The sequence below is a fragment of the Protobothrops mucrosquamatus genome, unplaced genomic scaffold (assembly GCF_001527695.2).
Source record: "Protobothrops mucrosquamatus isolate PMUCROS unplaced genomic scaffold, P.Mucros_1.0 scaffold2098, whole genome shotgun sequence".
Taxonomy (NCBI): domain Eukaryota; kingdom Metazoa; phylum Chordata; class Lepidosauria; order Squamata; family Viperidae; genus Protobothrops; species Protobothrops mucrosquamatus.
In genome coordinates, this window is record NW_015388200.1 from 81869 (window position 1) to 89378 (window position 7510).

The following is a 7510-nucleotide window of genomic DNA, read 5'->3' on the forward strand; positions in this document are numbered from 1 at the left end:
AGGCCACAAAAACTGAGAGCTTTACTACCGTACTTAAAAAAAAGGTGAGATAACCTCCATGTCGGCTATTTTTTCATTTGCCCAGGAGGTGGTGCACAAGGCCAAAAAGGAGCAATCTGTGCTCGCTATTTCCTCCCCCTTCTTTCCTCCCTCCCTCCCTCCTCTTTGGAAGCTGCGCATTGACATGGGGTTAACGATTCCCAGATCGCCATTATTTGTAACCATAGAGCATGAATTGCCTCTTGAGGTCATCCGTGAGAATTTACGACTGGTCAACAAAAGCACGTGATTCCCAAATGCACCCCCCCACACACAAACACACTACCCCCATATTTGGCCTCATATATAGCAAAAACAAAGTACAGTGCATCGCTATAATTCTTTAATACCTCATAAATCCTCAAGCACGGGGGCTATAACCACCACGAGCCTCACAAATCAAGCCCTCCAAAATACAAACCCAAATACTTACTTTGTAAATTCGTTCTCAGGACGCTATCCTAATGCCCCAGACTATCAGCTGTTAAATTATGGGGCCGGCAGCTCCATGGACGGATCCTATAGAGTTCCAAGCAACATGCACGCCAGCATGTTAAATGCTGGTTTTGTTAATGGGTCAGTGGGAGGAGTTTCTAAAGGGCATTGGGAGACTTCCTGGACACAAGCCACATGGGAATGCCTTTGTCCATCCAGCTCATGGCTTCCAGCCACACGGCTTGGAGATCTCATGCTTATGCCAACATGTGATGCTTAGGCAGAAGAAGAGGGGGAAAATCATTATCAATTTACCTATGGAAATGAACAGAGAGATGTAATATACAGAAGTAACATCGTAAAAGCAAGTATTTACTCTGAATAAACATTTATCTGTTTTATAATTATTTCTATTGAGTGGTCTATCTGCCCTAGATGGGATAGAAAAGCAGGTTGTTCTGTCTGGGCAGAATAGTAAATTGATAATGATTTTTCCCCTCTTCTTCTGCCTAAGCATCACATGTTGGCATAAGCATGAGATCTCCAAGCCGTGTGTCTGGAAGCCATGAGCTGGATGAACAAAGGCATTCCCATGTGGCTTGTGTCCAGGAAGTCTCCCAATGCCCTTTAGAAACTCCTCCCACTGACCCATTAACAAAACCAGCATTTAACCCAATAACTGCCAGGTATTCTAACATACTGATACATGCTCTCTAGTTAGGATTACATAGAGCTATACGAGGTTACATAGAGCTATTTAGCAAATTTCTGTTGGCTTTGTTTGATGCTCGGAAAGGGTGATTCTCCCCCTCGTTTCTGGCCCCAACACAAACAACACAACCATTTGTCGCCGTAGCAACCCACCTCTACAAAAGGAGAAGCTGAACTCCTACCTCCCCTTGGAATCTCAACCATACCAATTGCGAAGCCGGCGTTCAGAGATCCCAATAGCAATGCAGTGGCGTCCCCTGGTGGCCAATTTGTTTTTTCCTTCAGCAACCTTCTAGCAATTAAATGTGGGATAACAACAACTTGATAATTAATTTAACACATAGCAGGCTTATACCAAGCCAAGCTAATAATAATAATAATAATAATAATAATTTAATTTGTACCCCGCCCTTCTCCTCACCGGACTCAAAAGCACCCCCATAGAGGGAAAGAAGGTACTTCACTGCACTCACCACTAACTACGCAGAGTGGATCTGTTAGTTAAAGAGCAAATTACTTAAATTTATCCCAAGCTACCAACACCCCTCAAAGGGCACAGAGTGAACTTCACCAAAGTATTCACTCACTCAAGCTGAAGACCAAGTTGTTCCAATTTGAGGGAATTAAGGAGAAGAACAAGCAGAGCCAATTGTCCTTGCTTATTATCACAAGCTGATGACCAAGGGGTTCCAGCCTGCAACGTGACGACCACGTGGGAGTTTGTAGGAGCGAGCGCTGCTCTGCATCCTCTCAGTGGCCAATAGCAGTAACGTGGTAATAAGAGGAATTTTGGCTGGCCTTTCTTCAGATGCCCCCTAGTGGTTAAAGGAGGAACTACATGCAAGCCTTTAATCACACCCAGAGAAAGCCCTCTAGTGGACAAAGGGTGTACCTCGAAGGAAGAGCACCCCGGTAGCTGACCCGCAGGAAGGGACCCCTAGTGGTAAAGGGGTGAACTGCGCTGAAGTACCCACAAACACAGGAGAACGCACCCAGTGGCATCTCCACCCACAGACAGCACCCCAGCAGCTGATCTGCAAGCAGCGACCCCTAGTGGTCAAAAATAGAAGTTCAACTAATTTGCTTCTAAATAGCTAGGAAGTGTACTGAACCTATCCTAGCCATGGCAGAGTGTCCCACTGATTTAGATGAAGGGGTTCAACCAACCAGCCTAGTTGAGACACCCCAACCAGCCGGCCAAGGAGAAATGCTGCAAACAGCCAACCTTGACCCGCACACAGAGGCTGAAGCTCAAGCCTCAGCGAGGCCAAAGACGTCTCAGAGCCATTATGACCTGAGGCGACAAAGAAAGCCTACTGAAGTCATGCGGTCGAACCTGTTGGAGAAATGGGACACCGTTTACAAGTGCCATGAAAAATGCTGGGAGAGATTGCACGAACTCTACCAAGAGAAAAAGGAGGAACTTTCTCTTGAACGGGCGCACGCAGTGGAAGGAAATAAGGAAGATGCCTTTGTGCAATGGATGGATTCCAAATGGCAACTCAAGGACATTCAGGAGCAATTAAGAGACTCAGGAGTCGATAGCGAGATGCAAAGCCTCAAGCTACTAAATGAGGAACGTAAGAAGCTTCTAGAGAGCCCACAATGCCCTCCAGAGCGCGAACCTCGCCTGAGAGACAGACCGGTCGAGAGGGCCGAGTCCGAAGTTTCCCGCCATTCACATGCACCATCCCAACGGTCGCATGCGGCTCCATCCCACGTGTCTGAAAAGGCCTCTTCCTTTCACCATGTATCCAAGGCACATTCCAGCGTGCCTCAACAATTGCATGTCACAGGCGCCTCCCGCCATTCAAAAGCATCTTCTTGCCAGAGCCAAGCATCCCGAGTTTCAAAGGCAGAGCAAGCAATCAGAGAAGCTGAAGCCGCCCTTGCAGCCTATAGTGCGTTAAACAGAGAAGCTGAAGCCACCATCGCAGCCTATTATGAGTTAGAAGCGGAGCAGCGGAAAAGGAAGGAATTGGCGATAGGGGAGGCCGAACGAGAAGCTGAAGAAGCAGCTCTAATGGAGGCCAAACGAAAGATCGACACAGCACAAAGAAAGGCTGAAGCAGCACAAATGGAAGCCACCCGAAAGGTCATACAGAGCCATCGAGGAGCGTCACATAAAGCAGCAAGAGCGGATGACTTTCAGAAATCACGCCAATGTGCCACCTTTTTGCGCAATTTGGAACGACCGGACATACCAGCTGAGAGGGCTGAGCCCATGCCACTAGCAGTTAAACCCAACAAGGAGTTTTCTGTAGAAAAATGCCAGCCGTGTGTGCCACGTTTCCCTGCTCTTGGAAACAATGTTTATGAGGTCCACCCAAAAGCCACTGATTATGCTCCAGATGACCTCAAGACAGTACCAACCCAGCCTGCAAGCAAACCCTGCACAGCACCATTGGATCCTCCAACATCCTGGAGAAGAAATTTAGACTTAGGAGAGTACAAGGCTGGTTTCAAACGCAGTGTCTCCGGAAGACACGGCCAAAGCTGATGAAGCTGAGGGGAAGTGTCAACCGAGCAAGAGTGACAAGCACTCAGAAGCCCTGCATCCAGACCCTGGACAGCTACAACGAGCAGCTTCTATTCCTCCTTCAACCAAGGAGCCCCAGTGTGGCTCTGAAGAGCGCCCAGAGGCACCCATCAAGGTCAACTGCACCTTAGTGTGTAACGACCCACCATTCCCCAGCAAACCCCCAAGCAAAGAAATGTGCTCTGTGTCACAGAGCACAGCGGGGAGGAAAGCCATGTTCTGTGTCAACCAGCTCCCCCCAACTGCAATTGCCTTACGGTTCCTAACTCTTGAAGCAGGAAATTTGGCTCCATTGAGAGTAGACGCACCTGACCCCTTTGCCTACCATGAAATGGTCAGAGGCTCAACAAGCTCCTCAACTGCCTTTAAGATGGAACCTGAATGGGTCATCCCAGGGACGGTTTGTGTTGATCAACCGCAAACCCCAATCCAGGTGAGCATCTCAAAAACCTCCATTCCCAGTAACGGAACAGCACCTCACCTAAAACCACTCCTAGAACACTGTGCGCTTGTGACAACCAAACCTGATTTGGAAGCAACAGTGTTCCAGACCAGTCAGAATCACAACAACTTAGCCTTGTCCATAGAGGACAAACAAGACAAACAACGTCTGCAAGACCGGGAGTCATGGAGTGTACTTCCAAGATGTCTCCAGAGTATGCAAGTGCAGTGCATGTATGTCTCCAGTTCACCCACCACAGTGCAAAAGAAAGAATTGTACGCTTCCTTAGATGTGTCAACGAAGGCAAATGCAGCCTTAAGACGTGTCACAGTCTACAGCGGGGAGAGCCACACTTACGTCATCTTGTTTGCAACCATAAGATACATCAGAGTTTACAGCGGGGAGAGCTGCAGTCTCGGTGTCTTCTTTGGAAAAGTGAGACTAACAATGCAAGAAGGCTACACTGTACCAAGGTTAGAACTATGTGGTACCACTTTGGCTGTAAAGCTCACCAACTTGACAGCGAAGACGTTGTGCCTTGAACTACAGTCTACCACCTTCTACGCAGACAGCAAGGAGATGTCAAGCTACATCTGCAAACAAAGCAGACATTTCTACGTCCATGTAGGCAACAGAATGAAAAGAATTGAAACATCTTTAAGCCCTGAACAATGGCAACATGTGTTAACAGATAAGAACTTTGTGAACCAAGCGAAGTGGTCCAACCTTGCCACACAGTTAACAGATTTGATCTGGCTAGAAAGTCCCGAGTTCTTGGCCTACCCAAACAGACAAATGCCACAGAGACCAAAACGCTACGCAATTCCAGCTCCAGATCAACGTGCCAACCTTCAACTTCAGGCACCCAATAAACGTCAACCAATCCGCTTCAAACCCCTGTCTAAGTGGAAGCACCTGAGATTAGGCATAGTTTTGATCATCTTGATCACTTGTCTTAGTATCCCAAGAATTTACCTTAAAGAAGCCTGCAAAGACCTACAGACTATTGGAGACATTTGCCATGACCCAGTGATTGACAAATGTCTGAAAACCAAAAATTGCCTTCCCCATGCATCTCACATGGGTGAAGCGTGCATAGACAATGCGTGGGAGCGCATGATTGGTGCACCTCACAAAATCATGGACTCTATGGCATTGAAGACACCCACACCCACACATGAAGTCCTCACTACCCTGATGACAATAGTAGCAGCCATCTTCAATACTCCATCGATGGTTTCAGATCCTTTGGTTCTTGAGTATCCTGAGTCTTCTGCAGCTGCTGTTGTTCCTGATTCTTCCGTTCCAGCTGTTCCTGAGTTTCCAGCTCCAGCTGTTCCTGAGTTTCCAGATGTTCCTGATCCTGATTCTTCAGCCCCAGCTGTTCCTGTGTTTCCAGATCCAGCTGTTCCTGTTTTTCCAGGTTCTTCAGTTCCTGAGTATCCTGTGAATCCAGTTCCCATTGTTCCTGAAAAATTTTGGGTTCCAGTCTTTGTGTTCCAGATTTGGTTCCAGTTTCCTTTACAGGAAGAAGCCCTTGACTCGCTGAGAGACAAGAATGCATACCAGAACTATTGGCCCATGGGACCTGTGCACCGGACCCACCCAGTTGATGAACTAGTTTGCCAAGCTGAGATACAGATTGTGAAACCACATGAGTCAGGTTGTGACTCAAAGACTCTTGTACCAGGCTGATCACCGTTTTGGTCCCGATGCTGATGAAGACTGAACCAGAAGATCAAACCTCAAATTATGTATTGTCTTTATGCATTGTTTGATGTAACACTTGCTTGTTTTTTGTATAATTGTGCATGTTTTATATTTACCAATAGTTATGCATGTTTGATACCAGGTTTTTACCTATTTAGTCACAAGTTAGTTAACAATGAGTATTGCATGTCTTAATGCTATGTTTTTTGCTATTTCAGTTAGTTAGTAGTGGAAATATAAATTTCCAAGCGGGGAGTATTCTGGACCGTATAGCTCTATGTAACCTCGTATAGCTCTATGTAATCCTAACTAGAGAACATGTATCAGTATGTTAGAATACCTGGCAGTTATTGGGTTAAATGCTGGTTTTGTTAATGGGTCAGTGGGAGGAGTTTCTAAAGGGCATTGGGAGACTTCCTGGACACAAGCCACATGGGAATGCCTTTGTTCATCCAGCTCATGGCTTCCAGACACACGGCTTGGAGATCTCATGCTTATGCCAACATGTGATGCTTAGGCAGAAGAAGAGGGGGAAAATCATTATCAATTTACCTATGGAAATGAACAGAGAGATGTAATATACAGAAGTAACATCGTAAAAGCAAGTATTTACTCTGAATAAACATTTATCTGTTTTATAATTATTTCTATTGAGTTGTCTATCTGCCCTAGATGGGATAGAAAAGCAGGTTGTTCTGTCTGGGCAGAATACGGTCTCTCGTTCTCTTTCTGTTCCTGTGATCTAAAAAGAAAAAACAGGCCAACAGAAGGCAGTTTTTCCCATGTCTTGTTGTTATTATCATTCAGATATGACCGGACCGGATGGCAAATGAGCCCAAACGGTGTATACTCGCTACCAGACCTTGGAGCTGGAGAAGGAGTTTCACTTTAACCGCTACCTCACCCGCAGAAGGCGAATAGAAATAGCCCACGTGTTGTGCCTCTCCGAAAGACAGATAAAAATCTGGTTCCAAAACAGGCGAATGAAGTGGAAGAAAGAAAATAAACTCAAAAGTATGAGCTTAGCATATGGTGGCAGCGCTTTTCAGCCATAAATTATATCAACCAAGAATATAAGTAATAAGAAGGAGGGGCAGGAAATAAGAAAGTTTAAAACAAGCCAGCAAACGAAAAGCAACAGCCAGCTTTGTTTTTGTTAAGTTTGGAGTACTGTAAAATGAAGCACTTTCCATTCAGCATGCTGTTGATATTATGGTTCCTCGCACAGTCAGGCAGTTGTTTGGACTGGATTTGGCATTTATATCCACCTATTGAATAATAATAATAATAATAATAATAATAATAATAATAATAATAATGATGATGATGATGATGATGATGATGATGATGATGATGATGATGATGATAATAATAATAATAATAATAATAATAATAATAATAATTTTTTCTTAAAAAAAAGTGCCAGAACTCACACACGTTATACAACCCGCCTTGCCTACCCTACAAGGTTCCATCCAAAAAAGGTGCTGGAACTCCGTTCTGGGCATTCTATGAGAAAAAAAGCCATACTACTACTACTACTACTACTACTACTACTACTACTACTACTACTACTACTACTAATAATAATAATAATAATAATAATAATAATAATAATAATAATAATATAGTAG

General features: G+C 45.0%; 1 pseudogene; it reads left to right on the top strand.

Moving 5' to 3' along the window:
* The first annotated feature begins 58 nt into the window (after nucleotides 1-58).
* LOC114923134 lies at nucleotides 59-6931 on the top strand (annotated as a pseudogene).
* The last annotated feature ends 579 nt before the right edge of the window (nucleotides 6932-7510 follow it).